This window comes from Eurosta solidaginis, chromosome 5 (assembly GCF_040869045.1).
Source record: "Eurosta solidaginis isolate ZX-2024a chromosome 5, ASM4086904v1, whole genome shotgun sequence".
NCBI lineage: Eukaryota > Metazoa > Arthropoda > Insecta > Diptera > Tephritidae > Eurosta > Eurosta solidaginis.
In genome coordinates, this window is record NC_090323.1 from 37,056,719 (window position 1) to 37,079,046 (window position 22,328).

A 22,328-nucleotide genomic window follows, 5' to 3' on the forward strand; every position below is an offset into this window, starting at 1 on the left:
GCAATATGCGTCAATATGAACCTATTTTTTTAACTAACTTAAAATTTCCATTAAAGTTATGAACTAAATAGGTTATTAAGCTCTTATAACAAAAAATTTATATGGAAATGTTATTACAAACGCTTGATAATTATTGTACATATTCAACTTGATAACACAATTCAACTGTGCAAATATACATATGCATATATAAACAAACAATTGCTAGGAAATTTTCTTAGGAAAAAGTATAACAAAATGTTTTGTCAAAGCCACGTTCATTTAATTTCTCTGCAATATGAGTCAATATGAACCTATTTTTTTAACTAATTTAAAATTTCCATTAAAGTTATGAATTAAATAGGTTAATTAGGCTCTTATAACAAAAAATTTATATGGAAATGTTATTACAAACGCTTGATAATTATTGTACATATTCAACTTGATAACACAATTCAACTGTGCAAATATACATATGCATATATAAACAAACAATTACTAGGAAATTTTCTTAGGAAAAAGTATAAAAAAATGTTTTGTCAAAGCCATGTTCATTTAAGTTCTCCGCAATATGCGTCAATATGAACCTATTTTTTTAACTAATTTAAAATTTCCATTAAAGTTATGAACTAAATAGGTTATTAGGCTCTTATAACAAAAAATTTATATGGAAATGTTATTACAAATGCTTGCTAATCATTGTAAATATTAAACTTGATAACACAATTCAACTGTGCAAATATACATATGCATATATAAACAAACAATTGCTAGGAAATTTTCTTAGGAAAAAGTATAAAAAAATGTTTTGTCAAAGCCATGTTCATTTAATTTCTCTGCAATATGCGTCAATATGAACCTATTTTTTTAACTAATTTAAAATTTCCATTAAAGTTATGAATTAAATATGTTATTAGGCTCTTATAACAAAAAATGTATATGGAAATGTTATTACAAACGCTTGATAATTATTGTACATATTCAACTTGATAACACAATTCAACTGTGCAAATATACATTTGCATATATAAACAAACAATTGCTAGGAAATTTTCTTAGGAAAAGGTATAAAAAAATGTTTTGTCAGATCCACGTTCATTTAATTTCTCCGCAATATGCGTCAATATGAACCTATTTTTTAACTAATTTAAAATTTCCATTAAGGTTATGAATTAAATAGGTTAATTAGGCTCTTATAACAAAAAATTTATATGGAAATGTTATTACAAATGCTTGCTAATCATTGTACATATTCAACTTGATAACACAATTCAACTGTGCAAATATACATATGCATATATAAACAAACAATTGCTAGGAAATTTTCTTAGGAAAAAGTATAAAAAAATGTTTTGTCAAAGCCATGTTCATTTAATTTCTCTGCAATATGCGTCAATATGAACCTATTTTTTTAACTAATTTAAAATTTCCATTAAGGTTATGAATTAAATTGGCTAATTAGGCTCTTATAACAAAAAATTTATATGGAAATGTTATTACATACGCTTGATAATCATTGTACATATTCAACTTGATAACACAATTCAACTGTGCAAATATACATATGCATATATAAACAAACAATTGCTAGGAAATTTTCTTAGGAAAAAGTATAAAAAAATGTTTTGTCAGATCCACGTTCATTTAATTTCTCCGCAATATGCGTCAATATGAACCTATTTTTTGAACTAATTTAAAATTTCCATTAAAGTTATGAATTAGATAGGTTATTGGGCTCTTATAACAAAAAATTTATATGGAAATGTTATTACAAATGCTTGCTGATCATTGTACATATTCAACTTGATAACACAATTCAACTGTGCAAATATACATATGCATATATAAACAAACAATTGCTAGGAAATTTTCTTAGGAAAAAGTATAAAAAAATGTTTTGTCAAAGCCATGTTCATTTAATTTCTCTGCAATATGCGTCAATATGAACCTTTTTTTTTAACTAATTTAAAATTTCCATTAAAGTTATGAATTAAATAGGTTATTAGGCTCTTATAACAAAAAATTTATATGGAAATGTTATTACAAATGCTTGCTAATCATTGTACATATTCAACTTGATAACACATTTCAACTGTGCAAATATACATATGCATATATATACAAACAATTGCTAGGAAATTTTCTTAGGAAAAAGTATAACAAAATGTTTTGTCAGATCCACGTTCATTTAATTTCTCCGCAACATGCGTCAATATGAACCTATTTTTTTAACTAATTTAAAATTTCCATTAAAGTTATGAATTAAATAGGTTATTAGGCTCTTATAACAAAAAATTTATATGGAAATGTTATTACAAATGCTTGCTAATCATTGTACATATTCAACTTGATAACACAATTCAACTGTGCAAATATACATATGCATATATAAACAAACAATTGCTAGGAAATTTTCTTAGGAAAAAGTATAAAAAAATGTTTTGTCAGATCCACGTTCATTTAATTTCTCCGCAATATGCGTCAATATGAACCTATTTTTTTAACTAATTTAAAATTTCCATTAAAGTTATGAATTAAGTAGGTTATTAGGCTCTTATAACAAAAAATTTATATGGAAATGTTATTACAAATGCTTGCAAATCATTGTACATATTCAACTTGATAACACAATTCAACTGTGCAAATATGCATATGCATATATAAACAAACAATTGCTAGGAAATTTTCTTAGGAAAAAGTATAAAAAAATGTTTTGTCAAAGCCATGTTCATTTAATTTCTCTGCAATATGCGTCAATATGAACCTATTTTTTTAACTAATTTAAAATTTCCATTAAAGTTATGAATTAAATAGGTTATTAGGCTCTTATAACAAAAAATTTATATGGAAATGTTATTACAAATGCTTCCTAATCATTGTACATATTCAACTTGATAACACATTTCAACTGTGCAAATATACATATGCATATATAAACAAACAATTTCTAGGAAATTTTCTTAGGAAAAAGTATAACAAAATGTTTTGTCAGATCCACGTTCATTTAATTTCTCCGCAATATGCGTCAATATGAACCTATTTTTTTAACTAATTTAAAATTTCCATTAAAGTTATGAATTAAATAGGTTAATTAGGCTCTTATAACAAAAAATTTATATGGAAATCTTATTACAAATGCTTGCTAATCATTGTACATATTCAACTTGATAACACAATTCAACTGTGCAAATATACATATGCATATATAAACACACAATTGCTAGGAAATTTTCTTAGGAAAAAGTATAACAAAATGTTTTGTCAGATCCACGTTCATTTAATTTCTCCGCAATATGCGTCAATATGAACCTATTTTTTTAACTAATTTAAAATTTCCATTAAAGTTATGAATTAAATAGGTTAATTAGGCTCTTATAACAAAAAATTTATATGGAAATCTTATTACAAATGCTTGCTAATCATTGTACATATTCAACTTGATAACACATTTCAACTGTGCAAATATACATATGCATATATAAACAAACAATTGCTAGGAAATTTTCTTAGGAAAAAGTATAACAAAATGTTTTGTCAGATCCACGTTCATTTAATTTCTCCGCAATATGCGTCAATATGAACCAATTTTTTTAACTAATTTAAAATTTCCATTAAAGTTATGAATTAAATAGGTTATTAGGCTCTTATAATAAAAAATTTATATGGAAATGTTATTACAAATGCTTGCTAATCATTGTACATATTCAACTTGATAACACAATTCAACTGTGCAAATATACATATGCATATATAAACAAACAATTGCTAGGAAATTTTCTTAGGAAAAAGTATAACAAAATGTTTTGTCAAAGCCACGTTCATTTAATTTCTCTGCAATATGCGTCAATATGAACCTATTTTTTTAACTAATTTAAAATTTCCATTAAAGTTATGAATTAAATACGTTATTAGGCTCTTATAACAAAAAATTTATATGGAAATGTTATTACAAATGCTTGCTAATCATTGTACATATTCAACTTGATAACACAATTCAACTGAGCAAATATATATATGCATATATAAACAAACATTTGCTAGGAAATTTTCTTAGGAAAAAGTATAAAAAAATGTTTTGTCAAAGCCATGTTCATTTAATTTCTCTGCAATATGCGTCAATATGAACCTATTTTTTTAACAAATTTAAAATTTCCATTAAAGTTATGAATTAAATAGGTTAATTAGGCTCTTATAACAAAAAATTTATATGGAAATGTTATTACAAACGCTTGATAATCATTGTACATATTCAACTTGATAACAAAATTCAACTGTGCAAATATACATATGCATATATAAACAAACAATTGCTAGGAAATTTTCTTAGGAAAAAGTATAAAAAAATGTTTTGTCAAAGCCATGTTCATTTAATTTCTCTGCAATATGCGTCAATATGAACCTATTTTTTTAACTAATTTAAAATTTCCATTAAAGTTATGAATTAAATAGGTTAATTAGGCTCTTATAACAAAAAATTTATATGGAAATGTTATTACAAACGCTTGATAATCATTGTACATATTCAACTTGATAACAAAATTCAACTGTGCAAATATACATATGCATATATAAACAAACAATTGCTAGGAAATTTTCTTAGGAAAAAGTATAAAAAAATGTTTTGTCAGATCCACGTTCATTTAATTTCTCCGCAATATGCGTCAATATGAACCTATTTTTTTAACTAATTTAAAATTTCCATTAAAGTTATGAATTAAATAGATTAATTAGGCTCTTATAACAAAAAATTTATATGGAAATGTTATTACAAATGCTTGCTAATCATTGTACATATTCAACTTGATAACACAATTCAACTGTGCAAATATACATATGCATATATAAACAAACAATTGCTAGGAAATTTTCTTAGGAAAAAGTATAACAAAATGTTTTGTCAGATCCACGTTCATTTAATTTCTCCGCAATATGCGTCAATATGAACCTATTTTTTTAACTAATTTAAAATTTCCATTAAAGTTATGAATTAAATAGGTTAATTAGGCTCTTATAACAAAAAATTTATATGGAAATGTTATTACAAACGCTTGATAATCATTGTACATATTCAACTTGATAACAAAATTCAACTGTGCAAATATACATATGCATATATAAACAAACAATTGCTAGGAAATTTTCTTAGGAAAAAGTATAAAAAAATGTTTTGTCAAAGCCATGTTCATTTAATTTCTCTGCAATATGCGTCAATATGAACCTATTTTTTTAACTAATTTAAAATTTCCATTAAAGTTATGAATTAAATAGGTTATTAGGCTCTTATAACAAAAAATTTATATGGAAATGTTATTACAAACGCTTGATAATCATTGTACATATTCAACTTGATAACAAAATTCAACTGTGCAAATATACATATGCATATATAAACAAACAATTGCTAGGAAATTTTCTTAGGAAAAAGTATAAAAAAATGTTTTTTCAAAGCCATGTTCATTTAATTTCTCTGCAATATGCGTCAATATGAACCTATTTTTTTAACAAATTTAAAATTTCCATTAAAGTTATGAATTAAATAGGTTATTAGGCTCTTATAACAAAAAATTTATATGGAAATGTTATTACAAATGCTTGCTAATCATTGTACATATTCAACTTGATAACACAATTCAACTGTGCAAATATATATATGCATATATAAACAAACAATTGCTAGGAAATTTTCTAGGAAAAAGTATAAAAAAATGTTTTGTCAGATCCACGTTCATTTAATTTCTCCGCAATATGCGTCAATATGAACCTATTTTTTTAACTAATTTAAAATTTCCATTAAAGTTATGAATTAAATAGGTTAATTAGGCTCTTATAACAAAAAATTTATGTGGAAATGTTATTACAAATGCTTGCTAATCATTGTACATATTCAACTTGATAACACAATTCAACTGTGCAAATATACATATGCATATATAAACAAACAATTGCTAGGAAATTTTCTTAGGAAAAAGTATAAAAAAATGTTTTGTCAAAGCCATGTTCATTTAATTTCTCTGCAATATGCGTCAATATGAACCTATTTTTTTAACTATTTTAAAATTTGCATTAAAGTTATGAATTAAATAGGTTAATTAGGCTCTTATAACAAAAAATTTATATGGAAATGTTATTACAAATGCTTGCTAATCATTGTACATATTCAACTTGATAACACAATTCAACTGTGCAAATATACATATGTATATATAAACAAACAATTGCTAGGAAATTTTCTTAGGAAAAAGTATAACAAAATGTTTTGTCAAAGCCACGTTCATTTAGTTTCTCTGCAATATGCGTCAATATGAACCTATTTTTTTAACTAATTTAAAATTTCCATTAAAGTTATGAATTAAATAGGTTATTAGGCTCTTATAACAAAAAATTTATATGGAAATGTTATTACAAATGCTTGCTAATCATTGTACATATTCAACTTGATAACACAATTCAACTGTGCAAATATACATAAGCATATATAAACAAACAATTGCTAGGAAATTTTCTTAGGAAAAAGTATAACAAAATGTTTTGTCAGATCCACGTTCATTTAATTTCTCCGCAATATGCGTCAATATGAACCTATTTCTTTAACTAATTTAAAATTTCCATTAAAGTTATGAATTAAATAGGTTAATTAGGCTCTTATAACAAAAAATTTATATGGAAATGTTATTACAAATGCTTGCTAATCATTGTACATATTCAACTTGATAACACAATTCAACTGTGCAAATATACATATGCATATATAAACAAACAATTGCTAGGAAATTTTCTTAGGAAAAAGTATAACAAAATGTTTTGTCAGATCCACGTTCATTTAATTTCTCCGCAATATGCGTCAATATGAACCTATTTTTTTAACTAATTTAAAATTTCCATTAAAGTTATGAATTAAATAGGTTATTAGGCTCTTATAACAAAATATTTATATGGAAATGTTATTACAAATGCTTGCTAATCATTGTACATATTCAACTTGATAACACAATTCAACTGTGCAAATATACATATGCATATATAAACAAACAATTGCTAGGAAATTTTCTTAGGAAAAAGTATAACAAAATGTTTTGTCAGATCCACGTTCATTTAATTTCTCCGCAATATGCGTCAATATGAACCTATTTTTTTAACTAATTTAAAATTTCCATTAAAGTTATGAATTAAATAGGTTAATTAGGCTCTTATAACAAAAAATTTATATGGAAATGTTATTACAAATGCTTGCTAATCATTGTACATATTCAACTTGATAACACAATTCAACTGTGCAAATATACATATGCATATATAAACAAACAATTGCTAGGAAATTTTCTTAGGAAAAAGTATAACAAAATGTTTTGTCAGATCCACGTTCATTTAATTTCTCCGCAATATGAGTCAATATGAACCTATTTTTTTAACTAATTTAAAATTTCCATTAAAGTTATGAATTAAATAGGTTAATTAGGCTCTTATAACAAAAAATTTATATGGAAATGTTATTACAAATGCTTGCTAATCATTGTACATATTCAACTTGATAACACAATTCAACTGTGCAAATATACATATGCATATATAAACAAACAATTGCTAGGAAATTTTCTTAGGAAAAAGTATAACAAAATGTTTTGTCAGATCCACGTTCATTTAATCTCTCCGCAATATGCGTCAATATGAACCTATTTTTTTAACTAATTTAAAATTTCCATTAAAGTTATGAATTAAATAGGTTATTAGGCTCTTATAACAAAATATTTATATGGAAATGTTATTACAAATGCTTGCTAATCATTGTACATATTCAACTTGATAACACAATTCAACTGTGCAAATATACATATGCATATATAAACAAACAATTGCTAGGAAATTTTCTTAGGAAAAAGTATAACAAAATGTTTTGTCAGATCCACGTTCATTTAATTTCTCCGCAATATGCGTCAATATGAACCTATTTTTTTAACTAATTTAAAATTTCCATTAAAGTTATGAATTAAATAGGTTAATTAGGCTCTTATAACAAAAAATTTATATGGAAATGTTATTACAAATGCTTGCTAATCATTGTACATATTCAACTTGATAACACAATTCAACAGTGCAAATATACATATGCATATATAAACAAACAATTGCTAGGAAATTTTCTTAGGAAAAAGTATAACAAAATGTTTTGTCAGATCCACGTTCATTTAATTTCTCCGCAATATGCGTCAATATGAACCTATTTTTTTAACTAATTTAAAATTTCCATTAAAGTTATGAATTAAATAGGTTAATTAGGCTCTTATAACAAAAAATTTATATGGAAATGTTATTACAAATGCTTGCTAATCATTGTACATATTCAACTTGATAACACAATTCAACTGTGCAAATATACATATGCATATATAAACAAACAATTGCTAGGAAATTTTCTTAGGAAAAAGTATAACAAAATGTTTTGTCAGATCCACGTTCATTTAATTTCTCCGCAATATGCGTCAATATGAACCTATTTTTTTAACTAATTTAAAATTTCCATTAAAGTTATGAATTAAATAGGTTATTAGGCTCTTATAACAAAATATTTATATGGAAATGTTATTACAAATGCTTGCTAATCATTGTACATATTCAACTTGATAACACAATTCAACTGTGCAAATATACATATGCATATATAAACAAACAATTGCTAGGAAATTTTCTTAGGAAAAAGTATAACAAAATGTTTTGTCAGATCCACGTTCATTTAATTTTTCCGCAATATGCGTCAATATGAACCTATTTTTTTAACTAATTTAAAATTTCCATTAAAGTTATGAATTAAATAGGTTATTAGGCTCTTATAACAAAAAATTTATATGGAAATGTTATTACAAATGCTTGCTAATCTTTGTACATATTCTACTTGATAACACAATTCAACTGTGCAAATATACATATGCATATAACTTAACAAGGGGGCAGACACACTTACTTGTAAGAATGTGCTGACACCACACTTCAACAAACACAAGCAAAGCCAACGATCCGATATCATATTGTGTAAGCAGACAAAATGCAATCCATGGGAACTGCAGCGTAAGCGATATGATATGCGGACAAAATGCAAGCCGTGTGATTCGCCACACAAGCGAAAAATATTATTTTGGCCAACCGTGGGAAGTGCAGTGTCAGCAATTATGAAATCACTTAGATTAATGTAGAAGCTTAGAGCTTAGGTTCAGTGAATGATAGAGTTAGTCTGTTCTTGACATTGAGGAAGAATAAATGGTAAATATCGTTAAGCGGAAAAAGCTATCTTTATTTGGATCTTTTCAGGTTGCAATGGGGCCGCGGGGCGGCCCCCAACTTTAACTTTTTGGAGCCCTAGTCCTTGGGCTCCTTAATTGGCGCCCGAGCAGGGACCCACTGGCAAGTGGGTCCTTCAAAAAGGACCTCCTTAAATGTGAGGTCCATAGTGATTAGTGACAAAGTGATAGTGATAGTGGAGTGCTAGAAAAAAAAAAAATAATAGAAATTTTACCGATAAAGGAATAAAAAAATATAGAGAGGCAAGACCTCAGCTTAGATAATTTAAGGCTTGTACAGCCAATAACGAAAATACCAAAACCGAGATTCACCTTCGAGGGGACCCTCCGGTTATAACGATAGCTTAACTCTGCGATTCCCTTCGGGACCCTCCAGGGTATAAAAGCTCCTCTCTCTAGGAGAGGTAAAACGAATAATAAAAAAAACAAGTGAATAACAAAAAATTGAGTGAAAAGTGATGCTACACGCAGTAAATTACTACGTCCAATCCTAAAAGCCCTCAGAGGGCTATACAGGAATAATATTAAAAGAAGCGAGCCTGTGACCCCTAAGATCCTCTGGCGCGCGAATAAAATTCAACACGAAAATTGAAACATTTTATAAGTGAATTATCCTACGGCCCCACTATTGCTATTCCAAGTGCACGTATAATCACACTGGCTGGGTGAGTCCGTATACCTATACTTCTAGGACGGACCTCACCATACCAAAGGCCGAAAAATGGTTAACGACTCCTGTGACCGTGTCATGTACACAAAATTTTTTTTTGCAATATGCAACTTGCCGCTCCCTTCAGGATACGGCAAAAATTTCCTTCTGAAAAAGTTAACCCGAGCGTACACATAAGAACACACTTGGGCCGGCTTTAAAAGTTAACCTGAGCGTACACATAAGAACACACTTGGGCCGGCTTATCCTTTTGTGAAGTTTCCAGGGTACACATCAGCGCACACTGGAAACGGTCACTCGTTACTTGCGATACTTTCAGCGTACCCATAAGAACACGCTAAAGATTCGCAATATGTCCAGGGCGTTGTGGAGCAACTGTGCCTTAGTAGGTTGCCTTCAATCTGATTGTCGACGACTAAAAAGGAGTGACACAGCCTCCCCTGACCAAAACCATAATTATTTAAAGACTAATGTACTGTGAAACGCCAACTTGGTACATGTCGCCGTTGCCATAAGAACACGGTAAAAGTTTCACAAATGTAACTAAAGTCCTCTTTTTCTTTGCAGGAAACTGTCAAAGTGTAAGGACAACCTTAAAACTAAAACAAAAAACAAATAAATCGTCTGTGCTATAAGGACTATCCCGTCAGGTGATCGCGAACGCCAGTAAGTAACAAAAAAAATAATAAAAAACAATTTTTAAAGAGCCACCGTGTGCCAAATTAAAATTTAAAAATATATTTTTTAATCTCAAACTAAAATTTTTTTTTAATCTGAAATGGACGCTTTAGCCACGAAAGTTAATGAACTTAATGGGGGCATTAATGCTCTGCTCGAGCAGATTAGGCCGCTTGAGACACGCCTTGGGGGTATAGAAAGCAACGGTGTTGCTCTGAACTCTAGGCTAGGGGAAATTGAATGCAATAACGCGAGTTTAGAACAAAATCTTGCCAGAATCGATCAGCGATTGGGAAGAGTAGAACAGGGTGGCGTAAGAACGCAGCCACAGGGGGTATTGGCAGCGGTGCGAACACCACTGTCGGAGCAAGACCTAAAGGATATTGGCAGACTCCCCGACTGCGTGAAGGAGCTGCAAGTTTTTGAAGGCAGCCCTTCTCAATACATCTCTTGGGTTCACAGCGTTGAAGGAATTCTGTCGGACTACGATATCGTCAAGGAAAGGCCCCTGTATCGTGCCATCCTGCAACATATTAGGCAGAAAATCCGTGGCTTTGCCGATGCAGCACTGGTAGCGTATAATGTTTTCGATAGCGATTGGGTAGAAATAAAAAGGGTATTATCACTGCATTACGCAGACAAAAGGGACATTAGGACTTTAGAGCACCAACTGAATCAGCTAGCTCAGAGAGGTTCAAAATTAGATGATTTCTACGCAACGGTCAATCATCAGTTGTCTCTAATAGTGAACAAAATCAAGTGCGATGACTATAGCCAGGAAACCGTGTCGGTCCTTGTGGAAACGTACCGTAACAGGGCACTCGATGTTTTCATACGGGGCCTCAGTCCAGAATTGTCACGTATGCTTATAGTGCAGAAGCCAAAAACACTGCCAGAAGCGTACACGGCCTGCCTTGACATCCAGAACCTAACGTTAAGGAACACAATAGTCCATGCAAACACTCCAAATAGAGTAGTTGTCCCCACCAATACCCTGTCGCAAGTTACTCAGAGACCACCGTTACCTCCTCGATCACGGTCTACATACAACTGGACGAATCGGAACAATACTCAAGGGAATGGCCGGTCATCCTACAACAGATTCCAAGGCAATCAAGGGACGAACACCGCACCTCCTGCTAGACCCGCAGCCCCAAGACCTGCGGAAAGAATGGATGTCGACGACAGTGTTCAAACCAGACAGGTGAACTACATGAACCGACCGACGAATTACAACGCCTTCAAAAGGGGACCTGCATCATCGATTGAAAAGATGCCCAAACAGCAGAGGCTCTACAACATGGAAGCCAACAGCACAGATGTAGAAAGCGGACCTTCGACGTATGCTGAATCGACAGAAGACAACTTCCAGCAGGTAAATTTTATGGCGGACGGGCCACCAGCCTATTTCATATGAGCACTACCGCGCAATCCAGTATACCCTATCTCACTTGTTTGACACCAAACAAAGTAGCCCTAAAGTTCTTAGTAGACACAGGGGCAAATAAAAATTTTATAAAACCTGAATTGGCAACTAATACAGTCCCAGTCAATCCACCTTTCTCAGTAACCACCGTAGCGGGACCTGTAGTAATAAACAAAAAAATCAGCGGGAGATTTTTCCAAAATGCCGGTAACGAAGCTATGGTGACCTTTTACGCACTTCCTGGTTTAAGCTCGTTTGATGGGATAATAGGCGATGACACCCTCAAAGAACTGGGTGCCGTCATAGACAGGAAAAAACATGTCCTTACAATAGATCCCAATATAAGAATTCCGCTCAAAAACAAAGTCGTAGGAAGCCTAAATTTTTCCGAAACTGACGATATACCCGACGCAATTCTCCCAAGCCTAAAAGCCATGATAGAAAAGTATTCTCATTTGTTCGGTCCACTTAACATCAAATCAAATATTAAAACCACAGTTCGAGCTGAGATAAAGACTACCACGAATGAGCCCATATACACGAAAAGTTACCCATATCCTGCAAACATGAGGGAAGAGGTAGAAAAACAAATTACTGAGTTGCTTGAAGAAGGAATTATACGACCATCCAAAAGCCCGTACAATTCTCCTATTTGGGTAGTTCCGAAAAAACCCAAACCCTCTGGTGAAAAGCAGTATAGAATGGTAGTGGACTTCAAACGTCTGAATGCAGTCACCGTGCCAGACGCCTATCCTATCCCAGATATTAATGCAACGCTGGCCAGTTTAGGGAACGCAAAATATTTCACAACTATAGATCTGACCTCAGGCTTTCACCAAATCACAATGAAAGAAACAGATATACCCAAAACAGCGTTTTCAACAATGAATGGAAAGTACGAATTTCTGAGATTACCTTTTGGGTTAAAAAACGCTCCGGCTATATTCCAGCGAATGATTGGTGACGTTCTTAAAGAGTATATAGGGAGGATATGCTACGTGTATATCGACGACATTATTGTCTTTGGAAAAAGTACCGACGAACATTTAGTAAATTTAGAGATAGTGTTTAAACGGCTTGCGGATGCTAATTTGAGAGTGAATTTGGAAAAAACTAAGTGTATGAGAACGGAAGTAGAATTTCTGGGATATGTAATAACATCCGACGGGATGAAGGCAGATCCTTCAAAGGTCCAAGCTATAGAGAACCTCTCACCCCCAGAAACGCTTAAGGAACTAAAAAGCTTTTTGGGAATGACGTCGTATTACCGAAAGTTCATTCGAGATTACGCTAAGGTTGCTAAACCCTTGACCAATCTCACACGCGGTGAGAATTCGCAGGTCAAGGCAAACCAATCTAGAAGAGTGCGTATCAAAATGAATTCCGAGGCCCTTCAGGCCTTCGATACTCTAAAAAAACTACTCGTTTCCTCAGATATTCTCGCATTTCCAGATTTCGAAAAACCGTTCAACCTTACCACCGACGCCTCAAACTATGCCATTGGTGGGGTGCTATCCCAAGGAGAAACAGGGAAAGATCGACCCATCGCCTACATCTCAAGATCTTTAAGCAGAACAGAGGAAAACTATGCCACAAACGAGAAGGAAATGTTGGCTATAGTTTGGGCTCTAGACAACTTGAGATCCTACCTCTATGGGGCGAAAAAAGTTAGAATTTTCACTGACCACCAGCCTCTCACTTTTGCGTTAGGAAGTCGAAACTATAACGCCAAGTTGAAGAGGTGGAAGGCTAGAATAGAAGAGTATAACCACGAATTGATTTACACTCCTGGTAAATCGAATGTCGTGGCGGATGCTCTCTCCAGAATTCCATGCCAGGCAAACCATTTGACAGCACCATCGGAACCCAACGATGCACCAACAGAAGCTAGAAGTGACGAGGGGACAGCTCACAGTGCTGAACAGGATTCTTCGGACCTTATTCCACACGTTGAAGCCCCTTTAAACGTTTTCCGAAACCAAATAATTTTTACGGAGGGGAATGCAATGACTTGTGTTGAAAACCCACATCCAGGATTCACTCGTCATTATGTGAGACTAGATGTAATTGAAAAGTCCAGCTTAACCGAAGCCTTGAATGAACGCCTAAACCCGGCACTCATAAATGGAATAAAGATTCCAGAAAGTTACTTACAACTCCTACAAGAAGTATATATAGAAAATTTCCTTTTATACAAAATTAGGATAACTCAGAGGGTGGTCGAGGATGTGGCCAACGAGGATAGGATTTGCGGTATAATAGAGACAGAACATAGGAGGGCCCATAGAAACTCAAAAGAAAATAGGGAACAAATCTTGGAAAAGTATTATTTTCCCAAAATGGCTAGTAAGATAAAAAATTTCACTTCTAACTGTGAAACCTGCCTTGCTAACAAGTATGATAGGCATCCGGCAGTACCACCGATAAAAGAGACCCCAGTGCCGAAATATCCATGCGAAATAGTGCATGTGGACATTTTTGAAATTCAAGGGGAGAAATTTTTATCTTGCATAGACAAATTTTCAAAATTTGCCAAGCTTTTCCACATTAAAAATAAAGCATCCGTCACTCTCCGCGCTAAGCTAGCCAAAGTAATACACTATTTCACAACTCCTAAAATGATAGTCACCGACAATGAGAGGGGATTTATGACTCCATTGGTATGTAACTACATAAGAGGTTTGGGAATCGAACTATATCAGACTCCAATTCAAAGAAGTGAAGTAAACGGCCAGATCGAAAAATTCCACTCTACCATTATTGAGATTTATCGGTGCCTCCGGAAAGAAATTAATAACGCTAGACCAAAGGAATTGGTGTATATTGCTGTCGATCGTTACAACACAACAATACACTCTGTAACAAAGAGGAAGCCTAGCGACATATTTTTCAACAGAACCGAAAGAATTAACTACCAAGGCCTAACCAACTTCAAAAGTAGGGTCCACAAGGAGATTAGGGAACAAATCAAGAGAAACCAGGAGTTAAGAAATCTCCGATTGAATAAAAAAAGGAAAAGAGCTAAGGAATTTAGGCCAGGAGATGAGATTTACGTCAGGGATAAACAGATAAAATCAAAACAAAAGGCACTTTACAAAAAAGAAACGGTTGGTAAAGACAATACAGTGACATTGCTCACAGACACTGGCAAAAGGATTCATAAAGCGCAGATAAAACATACGCCAACATAAAAAAAAAAAAAAAAAAAAAGATAAAAAGGTCACCACGGGAAGTCAACAACAAAAAGATGTCCCAATAAGGGACCCAAAGATTTGAAATTATATTGCACAGACGACGCGAAAAAGGCGTCAATTTCAAATCAAAAATCTTTTCTATAACAAACCACATAAGCGATTAAAGAGGCAACATAAAATATTGCAAAAAAAAACAAAAAAAAAACAACAACAAAAAAATACAAAAAAACAGAGGAAACGATTTTTCGTTTAAAAAATTTTTTTTAATGAAGCAATATCTGCCCACAAGAATATTAATTACACGCTTAATAAAAGAGGCAAAATAAAAAATAAAATTTTTTCTTAAGAAATCTGCCCACAACAAAAAACTAATTATGCGCTTACTAAAAAAGGCAAATTAGACAAATAGAAAAAAAAAAAAAACAAAAAAAAAAAAAAAAAAAAAAAAAACTTTAAAGAAGGGGGTAAAGAGGAAACATTTCAGTAATTCTTAGAAATATTATCCTCTTTCCTCAGCTTCTTTACCACGAGTTTTTGTAAGGCGGCAGGATCCAAGGGTAGTAGCCTTTAACGCTACCTTTCAAACAAAAGAAAAGAATTACAAACTACCTCCCTTTCATATCCATGCTCTCGGATCCTGTGGACCTTCCAAGTACCACGATGGGTAGCCGGGGACGGTGGTAGGATATAGGAATACATTTAAACGCAACAAAAAACACATAAATAAAATAATAAACTTCAAAAAAGCACACAAAATTTTTTTTTAACTCTTCCCTTAGTGTGGAAAGATTTTTTTATTATACAATAGAATGTTCTTTAAATAATAATAATAAAAGGAAAAAATACAAAAGAAAACAAGATTTACATTATCTAACCATTTATTATTAGTTCACCGTCCCTGGGATAAATAATAAAAGTGCCTAAAAACAAAAAATGGTCAATACTAATCTTACCAACACTAATGAGTTTTTTTTCTCTCCATAATGGAACACAGTTTATTTTTAATATCTGGCGTGTACGGCCTCAACATCTACAATTATGGCTCCCCACTAGTAACTATTGAGCACGGGCGTGGTTGGATCCTGAACGGACACTTCAGTTTAGTCCATGTGGTCGACCTAAACTACTTCAACACGGCTTTGGTCAAATTGATGGAGACAACAGTGCACGATATTACAAGCAGGGCTGTGCGGACTGTGCTACAATTCCACCTAAATCAAACTAAGCTGCGTCTCGACGAACTACAAATAAGCAAATCACGAAGGGTACGTTCCATTGACTTGATTGGTTCAGCATGGAAGTGTATAGCTGGGTCTCCAGATGCAGCGGATTGGGACTATATTCTTCGAAGCATGAATGACGTGATAATAAACAACAATCACCAGTACCGGGTCAACGAAAAACTATTCAACGGTACCCGCGAGGCAATCGAGAAAGCAAACGAAGCGATGCTCCACATTAACGCTATAAGCAAAAACATTAGCGAGGAGAATATCGAACTACTTGACCTAAGCAAAGTCCTTATCTTGAAGGAACAGGTGTCAGAAGTCGTCCAAGCGTGCCAAATGGCGAAATCTGGCGTAATCAACACAAATCTTCTTGATCAAGACAAGATTGGAAGGCTCATAATGGAGGAAGATTCCCTACCATATCAGAACACCATTGAAGCCATAGAGTACGGGTCGGCCTCCGTGTATTCAAACGGTAGCACACTTTTGTACGTACTCTCAATGCCAAAGGTAAAACCAGATGGCTACCGACTCCTAATAACACGGGCCGCTGTTATAAAAGGACAACACGTTGACCTCAGCTATAAAAAAATGCTAATAAACGAAGTTGAAACGTTTGGGGTGACCGATGATTGCCCTTCGATCAGCAACACAACAATTTGCTCTCCCAAATCCCTGACTAAACTACGGGAAAACGGGTGCCTAGCTAGGCTAGTTAAAGGTGGCGATGCCAAATGCCGCTTTGAACCAGACAACACCAAAACCGTCGAGATGATCACAGACTCAACAATATTTGTTACAAACTTTGAAGGCCTATTACAAGGGAAGAACTACTCCACAACCCTAAATGGAACGTACGTCATTATTTTGAACAACGAAACAGTCACGGTGGGAAATCAAACATTCACCAGCAGATCAGTACGCACAGCGCAGGTCCTGCCACCGCCCTTGGTAAACATCACGAGCGAAGGACTAAAATTGAACCTTAACTACATTCACGGCCTGAGCATGGAAAATATTAATCAGCTTAAACAACTTGGCAACAATTTTCACTTTTCGCTAATTTTTGACGCACTTGCCTTGGCCGTTCTAGCAGCCGTATGCTACATTATCTGGAGAAAACTCACTACTACAATCAACTTTCCTAGACTAAATCAGACCACAGATCAGGACCAGCCAAGCCATGCAAAGGATCCTTCTGAAAAAGGAGCGGGACGCAGATGTTTAAAGGGGGGGTACTTAACAAGGGGGCAGACACACTTACTTGTAAGAATGTGCTGACACCACACTTCAACAAACACAAGCAAAGCCAACGATCCGATATCATATTGTGTAAGCAGACAAAATGCAATCCATGGGAACTGCAGCGTAAGCGATATGATATGCGGACAAAATGCAAGCCGTGTGATTCGCCACACAAGCGAAAAATATTATTTTGGCCAACCGTGGGAAGTGCAGTGTCAGCAATTATGAAATCACTTAGATTAATGTAGAAGCTTAGAGCTTAGGTTAAGTGAATGATAGAGTTAGTCTGTTCTTGACATTGAGGAAGAATAAATGGTAAATATCGTTAAGCGGAAAAATCTATTTTTATTTGGATCTTTTCAGGTTGCAATGGGGCCGCGGGGCGGCCCCCAACTTTAACTTTTTGGAGCCCTAGTCCTTCGGCTCCTTAACTTATATAAACAAACAATTGATAGGAAATTTTCTTAGGAAAAAGTATAACAAAATGTTTTGTCAGATCCACGTTCATTTAATTTCTCTGCAATATGCGTCAATATGAACCTATTTTTTTAACTAATTTAAAATTTCCATTAAAGTTATGAATTAAATAGGTTATTAGGCTCTTATAACAAATATTTATATGGAAATGTTATTACAATTGCTTGCTAATCATTGTACATATTCAACTTGATAACACAATTCAACTGTGCAAATATACATAAGCATATATAAACAAACAATTACTAGGAAATTTTTTTAGGAAAAAGTATAAAAAAATGTTTTGTCAGATCCACGTTCATTTAATATCTCCGCAATATGCGTCAATATGAACCTATTTTTTTAACTAATTTAAAATTTCCATTAAAGTTATGAATTAAATAGGTTATTAGGCTCTAATAACAAAATATTTATATGGAAATGTTATTACAAATGCTTGCTAATCATTGTACATATTCAACTTGATAACACAATTCAACTGTGCAAATATACATAAGCATATATAAACAAACAATTGCTAGGAAATTTTTTTAGGAAAAAGTATAAAAAAATGTTTTGTCAGATCCACGTTCATTTAATTTCTCCGCAATATGCGTCAATATGAACTTATTTTTTTAACTAATTTAAAATTTCCATTAAAGTTATGAATTAAATAGGTTATTAGGCTCTTATAACAAAATATTTATATGGAAATGTTATTACAAATGCTTGCTAATCATTGTACATATTCAACTTGATAACACAATTCAACTGTGCAAATATACATAAGCATATATAAACAAACAATTGCTAGGAAATTTTTTTAGGAAAAAGTATAAAAAAATGTTTTGTCAGATCCACGTTCATTTAATTTCTCCGCAATATGCGTCAATATGAACCTATTTTTTTAACTAATTTAAAATTTCCATTAAAGTTATGAATTAAATAGGTCATTAGGCTTTATAACAAAAAATTTATATGGAAATGTTATTACAAATGCTTGCTAATCATTGTACATATTCAACTTGATAACACAATTCAACTGTGCAAATATACATACATATGCATATATAAACAAACAATTGCTAGGAAATTTTCTTAGGAAAAAGTATAAAAAAATGTTTCGTCAGATCCACGTTCATTTAATTTCTCCGCAATATGCGTCAATATGAACCTATTATTTTAACTAATTTAAAATTTCCATTAAAGTTATGAATTAAATAGGTTAATTAGGCTCTTATAACAAAAAATTTATATGGAAATGTTATTACAAATGCTTGCTAATCATTGCACATATTCAACTTGATAAAACAATTCAACTGTGCAAATATACATATGCATATATAAACAAACAATTGCTAGGAAATTTTCTTAGAAAAAGTATATTAAAATGTTTTGTCAGATCCACGTTCATTTAATTTCTCCGCAATATGCGTCAATATGAACCTATTTTTTTAACTAATTTAAAATTTCCATTAAAGTTATGAATTAAATAGGTTATTAGGCTCTTATAACAAAAAATTTATATGGAAATGTTATTACAAATGCTTGCTAATCATTGTACATATTCAACTTGATAACACAATTCGGCTGTGCAAATATACATAAGCATATATAAACAAACAATTGCTAGGAAATTTTTTTAGGAAAAAGTATAAAAAAATGTTTTGTCAGGTCCACGTTCATTTAATTTCTCCGCAATATGCGTCAATATGAACCTATTTTTTTAACTAATTTAAAATTTCCATTAAAGTTATGAATTAAATAGGTTATTAGGCTCTTATAACAAAATATTTATATGGAAATGTTATTACAAATGCTTGCTAATCATTGTACATATTCAACTTGATAACACAATTCAACTGTGCAAATATATATAAGCATATATAAACAAACAATTGCTAGGAAATTTTTTTAGGAAAAAGTATAAAAAAATGTTTTGTCAGATCCACGTTCATTTAATTTCTCCGCAATATGCGTCAATATGAACCTATTTTTTTAACTAATTTAAAATTTCCATTAAAGTTATGAATTAAATAGGTTATTAGGCTCTTATAACAAAAAATTTATATGGAAATGTTATTACAAATGCTTACTAATCATTGTACATATTCAACTTGATAACACAATTCAACTGTGCAAATATACATAAGCATATATAAACAAACAATTACTAGGAAATTTTCTTAGGAAAAAGTATAACAAAATGTTTTGTCAGATCCACGTTCCTTTAATTTCTCCGCAATATGCGTCAATATGAACCTATTTTTTTAACTAATTTAAAATTTCCATTAAAGTTATGAATTAAATAGGTTAATTAAGCTCTTATAACAAAAAATTTATATGGAAATGTTATTACAAATGCTTGCTAATCATTGTACATATTCAACTTGATAACACAATTCAACTGTGCAAATATACATATGCATATATAAACAAACAATTGCTAGGAAATTTTCTTAGGAAAAAGTATACAAAAATGTTTTGTCAGATCCACGTTCATTTAATTTCTCCGCAATATGCGTCAATATGAACCTATTTTTTTAACTAATTTAAAATTTCCATTAAAGTTATGAATTAAATAGGTTAATTAGGCTCTTATAACAAAAAATTTATATGGAAATGTTATTACAAATGCTTTCTAATCTCTGTACATATTCAACTTGATAACAAAATTCAACTGTGCAAATATACATATGCATATATAAACAAACAATTGCTAGGCAATTTTCTTAGGAAAAAGTATAACAAAATGTTTTGTCAAAGCCACGTTCATTTAATTTCTCTGCAATATGCGTCAATATGAACCTATTTTTTTAACTAATTTAAAATTTCCATTAACCCCTTGTTGACTAAACCAAGAAAAAAGGCTTTTATGTTATATCATTTAGTATATTTTTATTCAAAGGCATGTAATATTAACCAAAAGAAATAAACAAAATATTTCAAGGACATTGTAGTATAAAAAAAGGATATGGTACTCAGAAGTACCGTCGGGCTTGAAGAGCTCATATTTTTATGCTTTAATGCCATGGTATTCGGAAAAACGGTTTTTTTTGTCATTGCAGCACAAAAATATTCCGCAGTGTTGACATTTCGAATGCGGCTTTGACTGAATTTTTTTTATACTGCACATTTCACATCTTCCTCGACTTTCTCCAAATATTGGCCAATGTACTCTCAAATTACCTAATCGGACATCTTTTGGTACTGACTCGCCTTTTCCACGACGTTTTTTGCTTGAGGGTGTTGGTGTAAGACTCAACTTGCGTTTGTTGGCAACATCTTTTTGCGTCATTAAGCCTTGTGCAACGGATCGTCTATACTCTACAAGAGTCATTTTATCATGACTTCGGCAATATACAATGTAGGAATTAACGAAAGCTATTTCCAAAAGCCCCCAAAACAATCTATGCCACCATTTTTTTGATCGCCTGCCTATACCGTATGCACAACGCAACTGATCTGCATGATCTACGCCACCCATGAATGAATTAAATCTTTAATTGCAGTTGGAAATTGAACTTGCATTCCCTGACCTTTACGATCTCTCCTCTGGACATTACTTTTCTCAGTGCCATGGAAGTTGGATGCCAACAGTATGGGCTTGTTATCAATCCATTTAAAAAAGTTACACCGTTCATAGTTGTTCGTGAATCGAACTCGCCTCTTTTCATTTTCTTGTCCGCTTTCATGTTTGAAGGAAGTCCTTTTCGATTTCCTCGTACTGTACCGCAAGCAAAAACTTTCTGCGTTTGTAGAAATTCTAGCAGCCTGACAGATGTAAAATAATTATCAAAGTACACGTACTTATTTTTTCCCCACTCCTCTTCTGTGAGAGATAAAACTACCCTCTCTCCCAAGCCATATCCTGCGTACTTTTCTTCGACAGCTTCGTCCTTTCCTTGGTATATAGAGAACTTTTTGATATATCCGCGTTGATCCGCCAAGCACCATAATTTGTAACCACGCTTAATTGGTTTCATAGGGCAATATTGTTTTATAGCACTTCTACCTTTGAAAAGAATCATAGATTCGTCAACTGATAGCTCCTTCGTTCCATGGTATACCTGAGACCTTCAATCATAGGGCGAATTTTGAACAGTCGATCCTTGTTGTTTTCTGGAATTTTTGAATTATCATTTACGTGCAAAAAACGTA

The 22,328-nt window shown here is 32.2% G+C and overlaps 1 long non-coding RNA gene across 1 annotated transcript in view; it reads left to right on the top strand.

Moving 5' to 3' along the window:
- Positions 1-22,328, top strand: part of LOC137253828 (uncharacterized) — a 514,350-nt gene that overhangs the window by 138,161 nt on the left and 353,861 nt on the right. Inside the window, exon 2 of the long non-coding RNA XR_010953896.1 lies at positions 10,507-10,605. This is a non-coding gene — a long non-coding RNA (uncharacterized lncRNA). The remainder of the gene's footprint in view (positions 1-10,506; positions 10,606-22,328) is intronic.